At 39.3% G+C, this 22,480-nt stretch overlaps 1 protein-coding gene across 4 annotated transcripts in view; it reads right to left on the bottom strand.

The window, feature by feature from the left end:
* Positions 1-18,537: 18,537 nt before the first annotated feature.
* Positions 18,538-22,480, bottom strand: part of tafa5a (TAFA chemokine like family member 5a) — a 151,543-nt gene continuing 147,600 nt past the window's right edge. For 2 of the 4 annotated variants that reach the window (XM_020652509.2, XM_020652523.2), the window contains exon 5: positions 18,538-20,259. The gene's annotated coding sequence lies outside the window, so the exon portion shown is untranslated. The remainder of the gene's footprint in view (positions 20,260-22,480) is intronic. The other 2 variants (XM_065951475.1, XM_065951474.1) reach the window with 2 other exon arrangements.

Below are 22,480 nucleotides of genomic sequence, written 5' to 3'. Positions count from 1 at the left end.
AGTTAGTAAGTAACACATACCAAATGTCCTCTTGCATCCCATTTGCATCAGTGGAGGTCCCACTGCTGGTCCCAAGGTCTTTGTCTTGTTTTGTGTGATTCACTTTGACTTTTGGCTTAAGGTAACATTGCTGCTGTTCGTCAATGGACAGTCTGGACATGGCAGCAGTGAAGTCAGAAACAGGATCTGTTTCATCCTAAAATAAGAGATGATTAAGATATCTGTTTGGATTGTCCTTTATTTGTTACTTAAAGATTCAGGGAGAAAAACATTACTTTATTCAATTTAATTTAAAATGGGAGCAGGTAGCCTATCAAGCATTAAAACATTACCACCGGCTTCAGCATGTGTAGCCTAACAGCTTGTCCTAAAAGCATTCAACATGAGTGAGCATTTGCTACAAAATCAGCTTGATTCGATTGTTTCCTATTGGAGTGAGCTAACTGCCTGCCAGCAACGCAGCGCGATGCATCGTTGCAACCACGATGCCCAGTTCCCATTTCCTCTCTTGCTGGTGTACAGTAGATGGTCAAGAAACAAAGAAGGAGGGGGCTTTACAAGGCACTGGCTTTCACTTTTCTCACTCAACAGAGCTTATTAGCTCATCAGTTTACAAAGTGGAGTTAACAGTGCATTAATAATATCCACATCCGTGACTGAAATGTTGAGCTTTGACTTGTTGTGTCAACACCAGAGTGTTTTCCCTGCTCACCGCGAGCTGTCTATTGACGAGGGCTGTGATTTGAGTCATTAGCTCGTCGATACAAAGCATCACAGTATGTTTGTCTATCTTTAATACTGAAGCACTAGATGTCACACTGTTTTGAAAGAGGAAACTGAAATTCAAACGCTTGCGTGCTGTTAGGACACGGTGTCAGGGAGATGGGCCTTCATTTAAATGTGTTTTTGAAACCAAAAAGATATAAATAAATGAGACTAGTGACTTTAACTTCAAGAAATGTTGTAAATCATGTGTGGAAACCATGTCGGCATAGATTTAACTGACATGTAAAAGTAGTGAAGTGACCTTTATTGCCATTATATCCAAAGAGATATAATAATAACAAAATTCATTTCATTTTTTTTCAATTCAACCAAGTGAACACACTTACCATGGTGTCAGTGGAGTCGCACTGGTTATTTCCAGACATTTAATTTTTCAAAACTCTGATTATTCGGATCAATAAAACTGTCTCTCTTCAGTTTGTACCGAAGGTTAAATGACTTGAAATTGTGAACATAAACAGTGTGGACCTGGAAGACTTTAGCCTTCTATAGCAGTGATTCTAGAACTTGTGTCATGGTCAGAACAGGAAGCCCAGAAGTCATTCCACTCCAGAGACTTCATTTACTGAAATCCAAAAGAGATGAGATTTGACAGATAATCAAGCCTAGAATTACAGTGGTAACATTCACCTGGGTTGCTTAAGGTAATCGTGCTAACTATCTCCATAGTGTAAAGATACTTGGCCGCTTTTGGTCTGAGGAATGTGGTTGTGGTCATTTATTGATACAACTTACTATAGTTGAGCTGCTGTCACCTGTGTCCTGCATTGTTGTGTTAGCATACTAATGTTAGCGCTCTTTGTTTAAATCATAGCTTCATATTGCACTTAAATTGACACAAAATGACCGTGATCTGAAGACACATATGTAACATCCAAATAAGCAGTGAGTATGTTATTCTTCTTTTTCTAGTCCTTGACTAAAACAGCTTTATACATAAGGCTGTCCCGTCCATGTAAACATGATGTAAACCCTCCAACAAAAGTACAGGTGGTGGGACTCAGGCTTCTCACTCATTGTAGACAGTCATGACTCACAGAGACATTTACATATTATACTTTATTTCTGCTATATTTACATTTAAAATGGCACACATTCTTCCTTTAAGCGGTGTGATTGTATTCTTTTTTTTTTTTCCTAATTATAGCTTCAGTCTTTTGGTTTTAAAGCCTGTACACATTATTTAAGAAGCAGCACTAATAAGTAGCGCAAACAAAAAGCAGCCAGCCGTGAAGTCAGAGAAGATATTATCTACACTACCAGTGTGTACATCAGTGAGCATTTTACCAAAGTGCTACCTTGGGGTGAAACAAATGCCTCTTTTCGGACTGTATCAAGCAATTACCATCTCTTCAAACGCCCCAAATACAAACAAATCATGAGTCAAAAGGCGGTTACTTTGTGAACCATGAAAAGTTTTGGCTCTAAGTTCGAAAGAGTCCACATAAGCTTGCAGCCCTCAAAGTCTAATTGGCTCTCTTAGCAGCAGATTTATCCAATTTTTCAGCTCTTACTGTTTCACATTTCCTTGTGTGTTGTTGTGTTTTTCTTGAATATAAGTTTAAAATGTCAGTCCAGCATCTTTCTTTTCTAAAAAGAGGTATTGCTTCATTTCTTTCTTCAGAGCGGTTTATATTTCAGTGACAATTGATTACAGATAAAAGACCAAATGAAGAAGCTACACTCCTTTTGAAATGTAATAACTTGTATATTGAAAAGCTGATGGTGGCTTTATGAAGTTCACAGCAGTGATAAATCCTCCGTTGGTACCATTTACAAATGCTGTCTGGAGCCTGTAAATAATCCCAATTTGATTATATCACAGACTATGAGTCACATGGATAACACAGAGTACAATTTTGTCGTGTTCAGCAATAAAAAACTCAAGTTTTTACATCCCATTTTCCAAAAAGAAGATTGATCACTGTGACATTTTTTACAACACAGGCACTCAGCAGGGGACCATGATGTTTTAAATATCCAGACAACTGAATAACCCCAACAAAAAAAAAAGGCACATATTGTTATCCAGAGTTATATTGAAGGATGGGACTCAAGCACCCTCACTATTATGCCGGGCCTCCATGTCATCAATCCTACCCATAGCACTAAATCCTGGCTTGGATCTATGAACCCCTATTGGTATTGGATTTCGGGACGGCTATGAAACCCTCAGTCAAAGCTTTAAAACATCATCTTTGTCTTAATCCACTGATCGATAGGTCTGACAGGTTGAAATAACACAATAAAGTAGATTTAGTGGTCCAGCGATGTGGGGACATTTCAGTCTTCAGATTAAAGGCTGCTGCGTCTGGCTTCAAGAGAAGAGGTAAGACACTATCTCTTCCACTGAGAACATCCTGAAATTAGTCTGTCTCAGAACGACCGGGCTGAAAATTATGATACAGGATGTTTTTTAACAAAAGTATTAATAGAATATCATCGTAGAAAAACTATTTGTCTGTTAGACATTATATTTACTTCAAAATGTAATTGTATGGATTGAGCAATTGTTAGTCTCACCATTAATTTATTTTCTGTCATTTTTTTTTTTCCAAGCTGTTGACTGTAATTACATTAACAAAAGGTGTTCCATCATGTTTTGCTTCATGGTACATTAATATTACAAATGTGTTTTTCTGGAGGGAGGGTCATTATTGTAGAGGAGATTCTTTCATGTCATTTGTAAGTGCTCAAGTTGATTAATGCTAGTGTTGTAGTACTCGAGACCACTTTTTTAAGGTCTCATCTCGGTATCAAAAGCATTTTTACTCTGTCTTGTCTCTGTCTCAGACTGGGTGCACTCCGGATTTTAAATCAAATCAAAACTGGTCAAGACCTCCACTAATTTGCTATTTTTCCAAGTCATTACTGTGATTAGAAGGAAAACACCCCTTTCTGAAACAACAAATAACTTCAATTCAATTGTAGTTTGATTCTAATCCTCCAGTTATGGCCGCAACCTTCCCGGTGTTACATCTCCTTGTGCATACTGTCTCCAATGCAACATTTTTGTTGAAGGTGCACATTCAGTCAGTAAAAATATGTAAGAAATGTATTTCACTAAAGGTACTTTAATGATTAAAGTCATTTGTAAATTAAACTTATTTTCCTATTTAAAGTTACAGAAAACTTAATGTTTATGTCATAAATAGGGAAGTTTGATATTTTTTTACTCTGTTTAATCATGCGGCTTGAGTCTCATTCAATGCCTCTCTGACTGGCCCAAGAAGACAGGTAACTTGGTATTGTCTGTGAGATCAGCACACTGGTTGGTGTGTCGTTTTGAGAAGGCTGTGAGGAGAGCCAGTTTTTCACTTTCAATACATTTTGGATTAATTGGAAAAATCTGTGTAGTGGTTGTGAAGTCTTTTTTTCCACTCACACTGCCTGCCATCCAGAAATACAGGAAAGGGTCGGGCAGTGGTTCCCAACCCATTTTGACTTCACAAAACTTTGGTGACCCCAGACATCCAAAACACAAACAGATTCATAGTTAAAATGTATTTGTTTTAAATCTTCAAATACTTTTTCTATTGTTTTGCAAGTAAACCGTTATTTAGAGCACATTTTGCCTGCAAGTTTCTTGTTTTGTCATTGGATAAGGCCCACAGCCTGTGTTCAATACATTTCAATATATGATTTATTTTATATTGATCAATAAATACAAATTTCAGCTGGCCCCATTTGAATTCCATGTGACCCCACGTGGGGTTGGGACCCCAAGGCTGGGAAAGCTTTGGTTAGGCTGATAATATATAAGCATGTACAGTACTTTCTGTGTGCTAGATGAAGAGTTTATTTTTTGTCCTCAGGTCACACTGTATTGGCACTAAGGGTTGATCAGAGAGAAAATTGGCCGAACTGAAGGGTCACATCTGGTGTGGCAAGATAAAAAAAGATGCACAGAAGTGTCATATTTGAGGCAGGCCAAATCCCAAAGAGGACAGTTTGATGAAATCTTTTGTAAGACACGATACAATAATAATTGTGAGGATTGTCATAGTTTATACATTTTTTTTTCTGACATATGTTTTAATTAACCAATGCACAAACGTTAACAGTTTGTAACTTGTGTGTAAAAGGCATGGACAAATTCAAAGTGAATTGCTTTAAAGAAAAACACAAGTTCTTACATTCCTAAGAGAATGTGATGAAGTCGTGCACAGTCTCTAATGCATAACAAAAAATCTTGTAAATCTGTACATCTCGTTCAGAGCAGCCCGTCCTAGGATCATGCCATCAACTGTGTAGCTTGTGTTTAAAACAACTTAGACAAGGTTTAGTATGGACATCCAACATCGCAATACTATATGTATGTATTTATCAATCAGCAAAATAGATCTCCTTCAATTTATTTTGTTTTTTCCCTAATAGGGCATTGGTCCCTTTTTATTTAAAAATTCTAATTTGCTTGGAAGACTTAGTTTGGCTTGATCTGCCATGTTGAAGCTTTGGAGAATGGAAAACAAACAGGTTAAATTAGTCCCACGTTTGTTTTCACTAAAAGACATGGCAGGACTGTTTCTCATTAAGTTCTCTTAAAGCAACTTTGAGGGATTTTAATATTGTATCAATTTGGCAGCCCCTGTGGACCACGCTGCTGTTAGGCTCCTTTTGTTCTGTGTTAATTACTAAATTGGAATGAAACCTGGTGGCAGCATTGACAGGCATTAAAAATGACTCTATAAAACGAGTACATTTTCTAACTTGACTGTCTTGATTGCTTTTTGTAGCTCAAATACAGGCATCAGTAATTCATGGATTTTGTTTCATAACTGATTCAAATTTGTTACAGTATGTTTAAATAATTATGGAAACATCCATCCATCCCATCCATTATCTTAACTGCTTTTCCAGTTCGGGGTCACGGGGGGCTGGAGCCGATCCCAGCAGTCATTGGGCGAGAGGCACCACACTAGCCAGTCAATCAAAAGGCTGACTTGACTTTTTTGTGTTAATGATAAAGACATCCACAGCATCTTTACTATGACACATTCTAAGGTACATTTTTATTTTCAAAGGGATGTATACTACCGGACAACATTAACATTAGAAAATACTTATTTTCAAAATGCACAAGACCAAAAGACACAACAATAGACCTGTCAATGGGTCGGTTCTGCATTTCCATATGGAATCCACTTTCCACACTGAATCAGTTCCTGATTTTCAGCTCTTTACACATTTGATATCCATGACATGCCCTCATCTAACATCAACTAAAGCATGGATGGCCTATTAGTCGGGGTTTTACCTCATAATAATCCTCAGACCTACGGTATCAGCATTTATTTGTAACGGTCCAAATCCTTGGGGCAGCAGATTACCTCCCGTCTTGATCTTCCTGCAGTTGTTGTATTTTCAATATTTGCTAAGCCATTAAAGTGTAGAATCCTTGGTCAGAGCATCTTGGAAACTCCAGGGTTTTACAAACACTTATATTACATGATATACTGTAAGTAGTGGCTCAGTGTGGCGACTGTGGCTGAGTGGTAGAGTCGGTCGTCTCTCAACCAGAAGGTCAGGGTCCTGCAGCCACATGTCAAAGTGTCCTCTGGCAGGACACGGAACCTTGAGTTCTTCCCACTGTTTCTCTGGCAAAGTGGGACTGCGTGTAAATGGAGTATAATGTTGGACAGCTTGGCTCTTTATGTAGCCGCCTCTGCCATCGTTGTGTGAATATCGTTGTACCATCCTCGCCTTGATGGGTAAAGTCATCTTTCCTCCTTTAGCACCTTAAGTCAAATTCAGTGCAAGTTTAAATTCAATACTACTTTTCTTTTCTAACTGCAACCCTTGTTTTTTTGTTGGCATTGGTCCTTTTGAAAGCTTAAACCTGCTTGAAGCACATGGGATTAAAGCTACAACCCTCAGTTGAAATGGCTTTAAAACATCTTAAGTGCTTAAGTGGATTAATCCCAAAACAATCTTCTTGAGTGTCACACCAGCCTTTCCTAGAGAGATAATCAGAGCAGGTTGTCTGCTAGGAATAGTAACAAGTTGCCCGTCATTGGTTCAACATGTACATACCAGGTAACAGGCTGTTGACACATAATCCAACATAGAAGTAATTGCTGCTCAAGAAGATGGATTGAGACTGGAACCAAGGTGTTTTTAAAATTCATGTAAATCACACTACATGACAAGCTGCCACCACTGATAAAAGCCTATTTAAATGTATGTATGTATGGGTGGTGGGGGTTATGTAGAAATGTGTTGCCGGGAGGTCGGGAAGTTACTCTATCAGGAGAATTCCCCCGAGGACATTGAGAAGCCGAACCACTGAGTGCTCACCTCATGAAGCCTATTGTTAGTCTAATGAACAGACAGGATTTGATTAAAACATTTCAAACATCATTTGGCCCACGATGCGGTGCAGAGTCCCCACCCCCCCCTACCGAGCACACTTAACACCCTGATGATCTGAGGCGGGAGTCTTCTTACTCCCGCTCAAAGGTGAGCCTACAAATCACTGTAATGCATTCAGCGGGGGTCTTTCGTGCCGCCTCCATTTCCCCGCTCCCCTTCTCTTTTACCGCTCGCAACGTTCGTCGTTAAAAATTCATTAGACGCTGTTTGTATTGCCTCCTCGAGGATGTCACCCTTGAAGGCCGACTGTGTAAGAAAGGACGCTTCCGTAGGCCTGAGGGGATTGATGGAGCTCCTGGTGTGTGCGAAGGTGCTCTCTGTGGCTTTGATGTATGCATCAGATCACAGTGTTACAGACATGCCCCTTGTCGGAGGGAGATGCATAAGTGGCTTAGTGCATGACCACAGACTGTCACCCCTGTGAGTATAGCTGCTGTTAGAGCTCTTACACCCAAAGTGCACTTGCAGAATGCTTAAAGAGGCGTTTTCTTTAAATTACTTATTTGCCTCTCTTGTGGCACAAATAAATGAAAAATATATTTCTGATCTACAAGGACATCAGTAAGAAAAAAATAAGGGAGTTATTTTAAGATAAAAGCAACTGTGGATGCAAAAATTAAGGCTACTTTTACCGGAGAAACCTTGATGAAGGTACAAGCTTTTTCCCTAAGGATATTATTCACTTCCTGTCGGGGAAGTAACTCAAACTTAGCTTCCACGGCAAGTGGCAACCTCTGGTGTTGAAAAATTAAGGAAATGCCTGAAATGCAAAATCCTGCAGTTCATCGAGGATTAGCCTGTCGTTAGGTTATCTGAAGATTAGGCCTGTATGGTGTCTGCTGCAGATGAGCCTTCAGAGCCCCCTGCAGGAGCAGATGGGTGACGTCACTCAGACTTCTTCCATTAATATTTACAGTCTATGTTCCACGGGCAAATGTATTGCTGAAATGTATGAAGTCATAAACATTAACTAGTAGTTCTGAGACAGCCGAAACCATATTATAGGACCATTTACAACTTGTAGTTTCAATTTGAATATGCAATATCAATGATGCCACATTTTGCATTAACACTACAAGAGCGGAGAGCTAACGAGTTATGCTTTTGATAATGTCAATTATCTTTATCATTTTGGTGGATAAAAATCATCATTCTCAATTTTGCCAATCTCATTAAGAGGTCAACTCGTCTGCTGTTCTGTAGCTTTTGATTTGATCAAACAATGATGATGGAATTTCCTGCTTGTCATGTAATGTTGACAGGCAATGATAATATTTTCTTGTTCTAAAAAAAGGTTTTGTTTCAGGACTACTTCAACCCATTTTTGTTTCAGTGTTAAGATTGAAGTTGCTCAGAAACTTACTGAGCCACCCTTTGAGCTGAGCTGCACTATAAATACTCCAATGATCTAAAATAATTAAATACATGGAGTATAAAAGAGTAACAGTTGATTTGAAGGGTGTCACCTAGTACCAAATTCATGGGATTTTTTATTGCTAGCCTTCCACACCTTGGAGTAAAGTATAATAATGCTGAGGGAGGTATCACACGATCATGGGAACACTTTCACTGTTACTTAGTTAAATAAGCTGAAATTCAAGTGTAATTTTAATGTGAACTATTCATATTTGGGGAGCTAAATCAGCTTACTTTTTACTTCCCCTTCCTCCGCTCCCTTCTTTCCTTTAATTCTATCCTCAAGCCAATAATTTATTCAATGCTCAGCATTTAGCAGCCCTAATCCTCTCTGCTGATGCTTTTAGGTGCACATAGTGTACAGTAATTGTATAAAAGAGTAACGGCAGGGGTTTCAGGCACTCTGATAATCACCCACTTTTTTGCCAAGAGCACACCAAAGGTAGTGTGGGAAATGGAAGGGGAGAAAAAAGGAGGGCGAGAAGCCAAAAAACCTTGACATAGGAGAATCAGCTACCTACTAGACCGATGAACCGGGTCAGGCTGATAGGAGCTTGGCCAGCACGGTCGGTGCACTCAGGCTCGGTGCTGTCCTGTAGCTCCGGTGCAGGTCCCTGGCCATAATGGAATCTGACAGGATGTAAATGAGTTTTTAAAAGAGCTGCTGAAAGCTGGTCATTTTTCTCATTTAGTGGTCCAGTGTGTTGGCCCGGTCCCCAGCTGTCACCCTGCATCCCTGCCTTTCCGGGGAAACGGAGAGGCACTCAGCGTACAGTAGCAAACCTTGATTACTAATGTCATATAGGGTGGAGATGCATTTCACGCTCTCTTTATGTCTCTTTCTTCCCCCATTCATTATTCATTTTCCGGCTTTTTCTTCTTTATTCAGGAGAAAGTATCACAGAGCAGTAGTTTCCAATCATTTTGGTACACTATATCTATGAATGCTAGCAGCTTTTGATCCCACTTGTTCTCATTAATGCATCAATAACTGCACATTATAATACTTTATATTACCTTCAGTATAGTGACAAGATGTCTTCATGTAACCAACATACGACCATTCATACTTTAACACTGTTTACTTTGAGCCTTACACATAAACTATTCATCAACACTTTAAGCTAGCTATTCAAAATGTTTAGTCCATTACCTTTGACTACGAACATGGAGGCAGCTAAATGGGGACAAATTTGCCCAAGGGAACAATAAAGTGTATCGTAGCGTAGAGTGGGGTAATGTGGCCCAGCATAGCCTAGCGTTGAGTGGCGTAACATAGCGTAGCCTAGCATAAAGTGGCGTATCATATGGTATTTATTTTACCCTACTGTAGCCAGCTCTGACTGCTTGATTAAGTTAGTGTAATGTTTATGTTGTAAAACTGACAATGATGAAAATGTCGAGATAATTATGTGGATATATCTTCCAATAAGGACAGTGTAACTCGATACTGTTATAATACTTAATAAGTATTCTTTCTTGCAAATTAAATCATCATGACCTCAAAACAGTCTTGTGTGTAAATGAACATCCCAATGAAAATGTCAGGATTTATCCATAACATCTAAAAATTGGGTTAATAAATAGAACCACAGGTTTATGTTAATGTGTTGTGAGGCTTAAACTCGTAAATGGAAGGTCTGTTCTGCAAGAATTATCAGTGCATGGATAGAAGTAGCTGCTCATCTCTTAAACATGCTACATCTTTAATGGTCATCTTTAACTGTAAGATGTTGTTCTAAAATATATTCTAAATTAATTACTGGTTTTGCAGTGTTTGTTAGGACGGACATCATTCAAGTTCACTAATTAGGAAGTGTGCCAACTGGTACCTCCGGGGAGTTTTCAAAGCGTTTGGGTTGGTTTCATTATCGTATTACCACATCCTTAGTGTGAAATTGACCTAAAAACTGACACATTCTTTTGTTGTGTTACTACCGTTTCAACTGTTGCATTTGAGACTCACATGCACTGTAAAGGAAACGTCTGAGAGCAGCCATTTTTCTTGTTGTTTGTTGTTGTTGTTGTGTATGATAGAAGGCGAACTGTATGTAGGTTGTCTGCCAGAAAAAAAACAAGTGTGTAAAATAAATCTCAGGATAAAAAAGTGGAGGGGAAAGGTGACAATCATAGCTTCTCTTCTCCTCCTCCAGGATTCTGCTATAGAATCCCTTAAGGAACAAGAGCAGCAGGTTGGGAATGACTTAAGCCTCACAATAAAGTGCGAAAGATTTGTTCCCATCCTAGAGGAAAAAAAAAACATTAGCTCTTAAGATGATTACAGGAGTCCTCATTAAAACCAAGGTTTATGTTTGCAAATAACCTCAGTACAACAAGCTATTAGGATTATATTTATGTCATTAATTTGTGTTACAATAAAACTATCAGAAGCAAATCCATAGCTTCGGTACGCTCTGTGCAGTTATACATAGTGCAGTAACCTCACCCATGTGCACTCAGGGCTGCTCTGCAGTACCAGTGCAGCATTAATGAGCAGCGATAATGACTGAAGGCAGTTAGTTAGAGTTAAATGGAGCTTGAACACCCAGCTGACAATGAACCGTTCACAACAGAGAGGTTGATCAGGGCGAGTAAAGGCAGGGCTCAGGCCTGGAGCTCTGGAGCTTAACCTGAGACTTCACGTGTCAAAGTGCACACAGCAGCGAATTGCTCAACGGAGCGAGAGGTGAGGACAGTACGACTGCTGGATGTATACACTAATTAAGGTTCTGATTCCATGCGTGTCAGGCTGCATTGTAGATGTAGCCGACTTGTGTGGCAACAATTCAATGTGCTCATTCCGTGTTTGATAAAATAGTAAATGGTAAATGGGCTTGAGGCTGTTTTACACTGCAGGTGAAACCTACCCATTCACATCACTTTCACACACTGATGGCAGTGGTTGCTATGTAAAGTGACCATCAACCGACGAAGCAGCAGTAGCAATATGGGTGAAGTGTCTTGCCAAGGACCCATTGGAAATGTGGCTGCAAGAGCTGGGATTGAACCCCCAACTTTTCAGTTGAGAGACGACTGACTCTACCAACTGAGCCACATCCACCTCTGTGGTATTTCGATGTTATGATCCTCATCCCTTGCATACGTTGTACCAGAAGACACAATATAAACTTTTATGAAATTTTAGAGTTTTATCTGACTTTGTAATTACGAAAAAAATCTCATGACCCCGTAGTCGTTGTGACTGTTCTTTATTTCCTCTATTGTCTGTTCTTTGTAGGGTGTATTTATGGGGTCTCTTGGAAACTCTCCTTAATGTTTTAGTGAAAATGGCCTTTGATATTATGTAGTATCCTTAGCATCTGTTACATCAATCAATGAAGATTTTTTAACTGCATTCTAGGGATATGAACGCTTTGAAACTCAATGCCTAAAACCCACCAGTTCCAGGGTTGAGAAATGTTGTGATGGCTAGGTGAGTGCTAGCATTAGCGCATAATACTCCCTTACACAAATTGCATGTTAAAATCAATATTTAGAAGTTAATTCCCTCTACTTGGAGCAAAGCTGTAAAAACAATTCTGACATACTAAAAGCTTTTACTGTGAACTCATTTTCATACAGTTGCTATTTACTCCCCTAGCACTCACAGAGCAACATTAGCATTGATTTTGAGACATATACTGGCCACCTGATTCATTTTAGTTAGCAAATAGCAATTTTGTTTTCACAGTGTTCACCAGCTAGCAGCTAATGAAACAACTAGAAATAAAACTGATGACAGCAAAGCGAGTGAACCTTTAAAGTATAGCTTAGGGTTGTAAAGCCAAGTCAAAACAGTTACCACTTGTAGTTACTTGGACTATCGTTCATAAAAATATTGATTATAGCAGCTTTCAAGCATAAATGCTTCTGTTAATTAGCATTTTTTCAAAAAGTAAAAATTAATGTCTTTAGATCATAACTTGTCGACGCAAGATCTTAAGTTGTGCGCACAAGTTAATTGTTTTTTTTTTCTTTTCGGCACTTCAGGGGCCCCATACACAAGCGAAACCCCTATTACCTGCCATTAAAGCCAAGCCAAATGATGGATTAATCCTGTCTTAAAAACCACATGACTCTGGTTGAGTCATTTGTTCTTATGTACCCAGCATGTCACCCACTGAGGTAATGTTTCGTCTCTCGTTGCCCTAACCTTGACAGATTATTGGCCTTGCTGAGAAAACCCTGGCCCCCATTTTATTGGCTGAAAATATTGGCAGGGGAAAGGCAATCCTTGTGAGGTAAGCAGCTGTGCTGGCCATATTGTGTATCGATCCACCTTGCGCCGTGATTGCTGCACTTAATTAGATTTATATTGTAAACAAAGACTCACAGTATGAAATTTGAATTAGCAGATAAATGTTATCCATCAAAGCAAATAATAATATTTTTTGCAGCGTGATGCAGTATTGGTATTTGGGAGATTTATCTGAGCTGTGAACAGAGGCACAATCTTTCACCCTTAGGTGTTTACTGCGGGCTGTGGAGCGGCTTGAAGTCAATCTGCAGCCATTGCTTAGTGGCACACACATCGACCCAGCAACATGCAGGAAATACAACGCTCGTTCATACTCTCTCATCTTTCCCTGGAAAAGAGAAATAAGCTGATATATGAGGCTTTGAAGCTAAAAAGAAAAGGGGGGAAACCCTTCCTAAGGCGGCAGTCTACTCACTCTATAATAACTGCCCTAATCTGACTCCCAAAATTGTGTCATCCTACTCTGCAGGGTTCCTTTATGACTCCACCTGCTTATAGTCATGGCTCAAGGAAACACCACTTTGTCCTGTTCTAATCAGATTAAAGATGTGTAGAGGCATGACTCCGAATTCTGTCAGAAAAAAAGAACCTCAAGGATACGGAGCAGATTATTGGAATTCAATCTGATGTAATTAAAAACTCCTCCTCCCCCCTCCCTCGCCCGACAATCAGTCTCACACTGCGAGAGACAGAAGAAGAAGAAGAAGGGGGAAAAAAAAGCCACCCGTTTACTCTGAGGTCTCATTTCCGGCTCCAAATATTCCTCCGTGCACAGAGTCAGAGAAGGTGGTGCACCCGATGATCCAGCCAGATTGCTGTGTTAGCTCTCGGAGTATGAGTCAAGTAATGGTTCAAAATGGGATTTAGCGAGAGAAGCCAGGGTTAAGACCTCTGCTTCTCCGTGTTTATCTTGGAATCAGAAGACTTTGTTTCCAGCACCAAGTCAGGGAGGGATTGTGAAAGATTTCTGCTCTTTCTTTGTGGAGGTTTATACATATTTCCATAGGTGTGAGGTGGGATAAAATACATTCTTGTAGCAAAATATGTGCATACACCTGTGAGGTGCCTATAGTCTTGTTTATCCCTTCGTGTAAATACTTACTTCTGAGGAGCCACTGATGTGTTTATACGCTCCAGCACTGCTCCATAACACAGACATTGTGCACAAAACAACTTGTTCTTCAGTGTTGTAGATATCTACCAGGTCAGGGAGAGGGAAGAGGGAACTTCAGTTAAACCTGATAAATAGCAGCTTTATTTACTGCACATCTTATTTTCCCATTAAACTGAATGTTGCTGTATTCCATTCTGGCTCTATACTGTATCTGGCTCTATCAAGTAAGACATGACGGACTATTGTTGAATCCATTTAGATGCTGATTGCACTGAGATGGACATATTGGTTGCATTCTATGATTGCATGAATGCATTTTTGAAATTCTTAATATTTGCAGCAACTAACTACGGAAGCCCTAAGGGGACAAGCATCCATACATTTTATTTGCTATATAGGCCTATCAATTTCAGGAACTAATTTTACTAATTTTATTTTTCACAAGATAACCAAGATGGTTTTTTTTTTTTACATCGTATTGGCAAAAAAACTGAAGTGTTTTTAAAAGTGGGGGTCACCATGTGGTCGCCTAGGGGTCGCACAAGGAGAAATGGAAGAAATTGAGAAATCACCTTATTCAATTATTTGTGACAATACCATTTTAACAAATACTGTTTTAGATGTTGTCACTGCTTAACAGAATCTATGAGTTATTTTTCTGTATCTCCCAATTAAATAAAGACATAAGGAAACTAATGAATGAAAGACAAGAGAGGAACGTTCTAAACAATGGATATTAACTGTTACTCTTTCTGTTGGGTATTAAAAAAACGACATTATATTTACTGAATGCATAACAAGATTGAGAATTGTTACTGAAAAAATAAGAAAATGAATTGGGAAGTTGTCTGCTTAATTTGTTTTAATGTGCCATTATAGTATACAAGGACTTAAAGCTGTTTGGGTAGAGGCTAATGATGTATGGGGTCTTTAGCATGGCAAAGTTTGTGCACCCCTTGTTGAATGTGTCTCATTACTAGTTTATAAACAAAGCTTGTTTTCTTGAGATAATGAGATAATTTTCTGGTGATCTAGATTAGAAAACAAAATAATGAGCTGGTCACTGTGATTGGCCAGATCAGGACATGTCATGGTGCCATAACGAACACTAATGAGGTAATTTAAAGGTTTTTTATAATGTTTGTCTTGTTCATTCAAAACTCTGGAAACACATGTCAAATAAATTCAGATCTAATGAAAACAATTGGAAATTTACGGGAAAATGGAGTAAATAAAATATATAGATGCATGTCTGCTTAGAGCTTCTGTAACTATCAACATAGTTTTAAAAAAACAATGATGATAGATTCTGATAGATGTGTTCAGTGTTAACAGAAAAAGATAAATGAGCGGCACGACTCACAGGAGAAATGCTTTACACTTTGGTCAAGTCAATAAGAATAGCATTATTTGCTGGTAAAAATGTATTTTGAACTACATTTAAACAGGTTCAAAGATTTCCCATGTCTTATGTGTGGATTGTTTACTGGACCACAATCTGCATCATAGTAAAGGCACAACATCCTGCTCAAACAGTATATTTTACACAGACGTTGAAGGAGAGCACCTTTTAGCAGGTTGATAATAGGTTGATCTTAATATGCTTTGCTTAGTTTGGCCCTTTTAAGGTAGAAGTAAGAGAAAGCATACAAAACATAGTTAATAACCTATTAGCTATAGATATGGTCATGAGGAATAAGGTACTTAAAAGCCCTTAATAATGACTAATAAGCAGCCAGTATGCTACTAATTAGCATGGTAATAGGCAACTAGTTAATGGCGAATATTGTGACCTTAATTTAAAGTGTTATGCCTAAAATTATAATGACATTTGTCACAGTGACCATTGGAGACTACAAATGTCTCCAACGGTCAAGACAAAAAAAAAAAAAAAAAATTTAAATTCTGGGAATATCTGAAGAAATAATTGTCAAAATTCAGAATTTTGAGAGAAGGCAATAATATTACCGGTTTACTCAATCTATCACTAACATATTATTGATTGTAATACTTTGTAACACATTTACACACTGTACAGATCTTTAAGTGCTGTACGGTAAGCCAACAGTATCACAACCTTCATCACAATTATTGAAACAATATGAAATAGAAATATTTTTCTATCACGTCGCAGCTATATTGAAGCGGCACTGAGGGGGAAATGATAATGAGATCTACTCCGCGAGCAGCCTTTACTGTGATGATACAGTCATTATTATTGCAAGTGTCATCAACTGAAGTCAACTCAATAGCCCTTGAAAAGTGTATTGGAAAACGTCATGACAGCTTTCATCATAGTTCAAAACAGTTCTGTGGAATGTGTAATTGCATACTTTGATGGATTATTGGTTCAACTGACATTTTATTCGCATTTTATTATTTTCTCCTCTCAGCCCCTGTCACAGACAATAGGCTTCCCTCTCATGATTAAATCACTTTTTAACTGTCAAAACAACAATACGGTTGTTTTACTTAAATTCCTCACCTTTTCTCCAATGTCACCAAATCATCCAAAAGATGGGATTCTTCTTTCAAATGCGCCCCCTGAGGGTTTCAGTCGTTTTTTATTTTCACATTGCACTGTGTCAGAAACAAGTGTTCTTTGAAAACACGTACTATTACATTTTCCTTGACTTACCTTGGAACGCTGCATGTATGGTCTACATTTTTGTTAAACACATCTTTTACAAAAAAAGTACCTAATAAGATAAATCTTACTGTAGGTCATACTTCAAAAATCAGTAAAAATAATTCCATCCATCCATTATCTATACCTCTTTTCCGGTCCAAAGTCGTGGGGGGCTGGAGCCGATCCCAGCTGTCATTGGGCGAGAAGCTGGGTTACACGCTGGACTGGTAGCCAGCCAATCACAGGGCTGACATAGAGAGACAGACCAGCCATACCCAGCTGGTTTTATGGAAGATTGCCCTTCATTTATCTTTCAGTCCCTCTAAGCGACATATCTTTAGAAATAAAAGGTATAAGATGTAACATGTTTGGGTTTTCACTGGAGACAAATGACTGCAGGTTGTTGAAAGTGCACTTTTGCTGTGATTGGACAGTTCGGCATTTTTTAAATGCTGTGGATTAGAAAACTACATCTCTATTCAAATATATATTCGTGTCCAGAAGAACCAAGATAAGAATGTCTAGCTGTTACATTGTGTTCAGATTCTGCCTAGCTGGCCAAACACAGTCATAGACCAAGTGTGAAAGGTGTGGACTTATTCATGTCCAGAGTTTAGGCCTGTCAAATAAGAGGGCTTAAATAAAACAAGCCCAGTCCCTTCTGAAAGTCTAAGATGATCTATAATCCCAGTAAAATGGAATAAAGTCGAGTTAAGTAGCACCCCGAAAAACAAAATTTCTGTTCCTGTATGCAGCCCAGTTTTACCACAAAAATGTAAAAAATCTTTCCAGATGTGATGAACTTATTTCAATTGTAGATGGATGTGTGTATTATTATTTTGCAGGGAACTCTAACTTCAAAGTTTACACCCAGCTTCCCCCGAGTTCAACCAGCTTTCTGACACTTAGCAAGGACTTTGTTTAGGTGCACCTTGGACTTCAGGAGCAAATCTGTTTTTGGGTAATCAATTGGGATGGGTCAGGATTTTTGAACATTTGAAAAGTCATTCTTTTATAAAGGGAAAATCAAAGTGTTCATGTGAATAATATAACTTGAAACATTATTCTCCGTTGTGTTTACAGGCCGATGATTGTAATGCGCTTCTGAAAGCTGTCTGCCTAGCGCCGTTGATCAACCAAAGAAGAAGACAGCATTAGTGCCAGATGCTGGTGAAATGGCAGTGTGGGAGTCAGAACCGGAGAAAAAGATGCAGAGGCTTCAAGCAGCCGTCAAAGAGTTCTGTGAGTAAATACCTCTGGAAAACTAAGCAAGAAAATGAGGACACGTGCAAACTTTGCCAGGTAAAACCACACACTTTGACTTGAAAATGAAACCAACCCAGATGTGAAAATGTCATGGGTCTCTCTTGAGTTGTACTGATGAAGGAGGACGGTGAGGCAGCGCAGTGAATATACAGACGACACAGAGCTCTCTGTCTGTCATGCTGCGTCCCTGACTCAATAAGGGGACACGAACTGTTGGTTAATAATGCAGCGCAGTGAGGATTCTGAAGTTTCATAACGACGGTCTGTGTATTAATCCCACAGAATGTTTCTCATTCATCACTTTAGTTCATAATCAATCTGCTCCTCTGTACCACTTGTGCACAAAAGTGCATTCCTCCCTCTTTTTTGCCTGTGCTGCATCTTGGCTTGATATCATCATTTCATGTTTGTAAAGGCTGATCAAAGTGAATGAGGTTCAGGCTCATCGGTTTGGAGATGCATGATCTGGCTAAGTGTGTGTGTGTGTGTGTGTGTGTGTGTGTGTGTGTGTGTGTGCGAGGAGGGTGGGGTACGAGTTAGATTTGAATAATTGCCAGTGACTTTCAAATAGGAATTATCCTTGAAAAAAATGCCCATCCCTATCATCAAACCCATCAGATCACCTGGGGAAAGACAAGGAAGAGTTCATTTTGAGTCTTGCAGAAAGAACACATTCAAAGTGCGACCAGGGAGAAGATCATTTGACTTTTTACTTTGATGACCTTGAACACCAGGACCATCTCAATTTGCAGGGGGACATTTTCTTTTCATGTATTTAATTTATTCTTAAAATATTTCATGATAAAAAAATGTATGTAAATGACTCTAATACTTCTGCGATGCTTTCTCTGCTTTCTCTCTCTCCCTCTCTCGCTCTCTCTCTCTCTCTCTCTCCTCTTGGATCCGTCGCCGTCGGAGAGAGGCCAGATTTGTGCAATACAAACACAAGCACAAAAATAAATTAAGAGATCAAAAACCCATAGAGAGGAAATGAGTCAGTATTCCACACCGTGTACATTACAATATCATAGCAAATTAGCAGGTTTTTCAATGGCTTCCACTGACTACCATAGATTTACAATGTTCATTTGGCTGCGGATCAGTCCTCAATAAATTGTGTCACTTTCCTTTTTTTTTTTCTTCATGAATGCGTCTGATAGACAGTGACGTGTTGATGACCATGAAAAGAAAGCGGCTACCGAAGTGTGAACAGAAAACCTGGGACTACGAGCCAGCAGTAATGAGAACAACAGCGTGTGTTCACATCCGACTAAACTGCCATTGTGACCACATTTTAAAGTCCAATAAGCTTCTCTACAAAGGTACAACATATAAAACTGTTAAATATATAACTTTTTAGGGCCTTTTTAAAATACATTTAATGACATGTCTTTACTCCATCTTTTTTTCAGACTCAGTAGCATTCAGACTCTCTGTAGATACTCATCACCTCTTTGATATGATATGCGCTCCATATCCAACTTTGACACTGTTCCTCGAAGCTGTCCCAAACTGTCGCTAGGTAAAAATGCAAATCAGGTTGTTTTTTTTGATACACAGTTATACGTAATGTAATACCTAATATCTCCAGTTCCAAAATACAGTGGTGGGCTTAGTCTGAGAAAAAAAAAAAAAAGTCTGCAAAGTTTTTAAAAGTACTCCTTTGATTGTGTTCAGTACACATGCCACCGGGCGAAAGGTTCAGTTTTACAGCAGTCCCCTTCTTGTGCACTGTGTCTCTGTGTGGGGGAGGGAGGGAGGGAGGGGGCAGTCGTTTGTCGGTGGCGCGCACAAATAGCAAGTGCACAAAGTCTGCGTGTGTGTGTGTGTGTGTGTGTGTCTTTGCCAGATGGTCCACTCCGTCATCATGATCATATTTGTTGTTTTGCTCTTTGGTCTATAAAAATATGGGAGGTTTACTCCAGCAGAAGGCCTATTCACAGCAGAGCGCGCTCAGTTCAGTTTTCATGGCCCTCATGAGGTGGTCCAAGCAGCGACAGGGTCTGGCGTCTGTAATGATCCTGTCTTTGCTCGTCGAGCTCCTTGGATGCGATGTGGGAAAAAAAAAAAAAAAAAAAATCCCTTTTAGTCAAAGCAGTTTTAAATAGCAGGCTATCGAAAGAGGCAAAAAAAAAAAAAAAACCTGCATTCATGGGATTTTTAAAGTGTCCGTTTCCTCCGTGGCGGCGAGCAGGCGCTGCTTCGTTTACACAGCAGGCAGATAAAGAGGAGAGAAGGTGGATGCCACATTTTGACCCGACGACAGATAGCAGGAAGGAGCAGTCCCGAACCAAGAGGAGGCAGTCACAGGAGATAGAAGGTGTTTTACGGAAAGCAGTTTTTCCAGTGTCCAGGGTAATACTCGCTCCTTAAAACAGTCCTTCCCCAGTTGTTCAGTCTCTGGCTGTGTTATGAGATCTGTGAATCAAGAAGAACAAAGCAAACATGATATGATGTTGGAGAATGATGTCAGTGTAAGACTATGGTAGATCATTTCTGAAGGGGGACTCATGGAGGAAGCCATTTCATTTTTGTGTAAAGGTATTTGTTGGGCCTTCTTCGTCTCTATTAGAACAGCTGAAAAGAAACAAGTAATGTTGGGATGAAGCCTGAGTGAAGTCACCCATCTGTAACTGAAGGGGGCTTCGGTTTTTTCATCGATGGCGATCGCCATGCTGGGAATGCTGTCTCAACCTAACTCTCAGTCGACCTAACAACAGGTAAAGAGCTGGAGCTGAGGCGGGTCTTAAGCCTCCTGACAATAGCAACACTGGGCTTGGCCGACTGATTGGTCAGCTACACGCCTCACTATGAATATGAATTTATCCTTCATAAAATTAAAACAGAACTGTTATCAAAAGCAGTGTGTGCCAATAGAGACATCAGCTAATCAAACCAATTCTGTTTTGGAATAAGGATATAAACATTTTAATTTCTGCTGTTAAAATTGTCTCTTTTGAACTGGTGTGTATGTGACTTCCAGTTCTTCTGCATCCAGCCTCAAGTGGACACTCTATGAACTGCAGGTTTTTTGCACTTTTGCATTGGCTTCATTTTACAGCATTGTAGATTGCTTCTCGAGTCTGACTAACTTTTTGCAAGCTGTGTCCTTATATTTTCAGTCCCAACAGTAGAACAACATGAGTCCTTCCATATTTCGTACAGCAGGAAAGCACATTTTGAAAATTTTAGAATCATTCTACTGAATGGTGAAATTATTTTCGAAATGTACTTCGGCCTATGTGCTCTCTTGCTAATTGTAACAGTTCAAATCTAGTTTGTAAAAAACAAAAGAAAAAAAAGTAAAGTCTCCTTGTGTTTCCTGCTTTTAAGCTAAGCTAACTGGCTTCTGGCTGTTGTTTCGTAACCAACAGTAATCCTTCTTAGCTCAAATCTAATTGAGCAATGAGATTAAATAACAATCCTTCCAAATGTTGAACCACTTTTAAGAGTACAAATGCTACTTTTCAGAGGAGCACTAAATACATTGTGTGTCCTCATAAGCAATTTGTATACCCATTTCTCCCTACCACATTGAGATGCACTCTGTGAGCTTTTCCTAAGAGTAAAAATAAAAACTGAACAGTTAACTCTCTCTTTGTTTTGCCTGTCAAATATTTACAATTCGTCAGCGGGTGTAACCCAACAACAAAGCAAGTCTCGCAGTGCAGCGAGTGAGAAACAATTTATCTACCGCAGAAAGACAAATCTGGAAGCCTCCTCACCATCTGGCCCCAGCCAGTCACACAGCCAACTTGCTGCAGACGCGGATTGCCTTACACGACTGCTGCATTGCCGCTGAAGCTTAATTCATAATAATGAACTTGTGATGATTTCACAGGGTGCAAATTACCATGAAAGGGGCAGGTGTTGGAAGGAGTACTAGCATGTATCTCAGATGACAATGTCGGGATGCTGTGGGAATAATAAACATCTCGATGAGTGGGGGTTTAATAGAGATAATGTCATGGATTTGTAGGAGCTAGGCATGAAATGACCCAGAGGTGTAACAGCTTAAAGCATGGGCATGACTGTGCTAACTACTTGAATGTGAACGCTGCCCTAACAGGTGTTTAATCCCATTGGCCATATAGACATGACAACCATTTGCCTCTGACAACATTGTCATGAAGGGAAGCTCAAATTATGTTGTTGTGGTGATATACCCAGGCAGGTTGTAAGCTCACACAGGCCACATTTTTCAGAACATATCAACATGTTTTTTAACCCATATGCTACTGTTGGACAACATCCAAATATAGCATCTACCACTTAGCCACTTGTATTCATTTAGAGTGCTAATAATACCTATTAAAAGTCTAACACAACACAGTAGAAAAGGGTTAAAGTCCCCATTAAACGGAACATCAAGAGTATCTCACTGCTGTGTCATGACGTATTTCCAACTGAGACGGGATAGAACTAATCACGAGAGAAAGCGGGACATACTGTACATTGGGACGAATATGATTGAATCGTTAGCTTCGAAAAAGCTAACAGCATGAGGTTGCCTTGATGTAAAATTACCCTAGACAATGCTTTATTGAAACATATTTGACGGATAAATGAACATTTAACACCAGACCGCTGTATTAAAAAACGGAAAAAAATAGTTTTCATTTCAAATTGATAATTCCCT

This window comes from Labrus bergylta, chromosome 23 (genome assembly GCF_963930695.1).
Source record: "Labrus bergylta chromosome 23, fLabBer1.1, whole genome shotgun sequence".
Lineage (NCBI taxonomy): Eukaryota > Metazoa > Chordata > Actinopteri > Labriformes > Labridae > Labrus > Labrus bergylta.
This window is presented reverse-complemented; position numbering and strand designations above follow the sequence as displayed.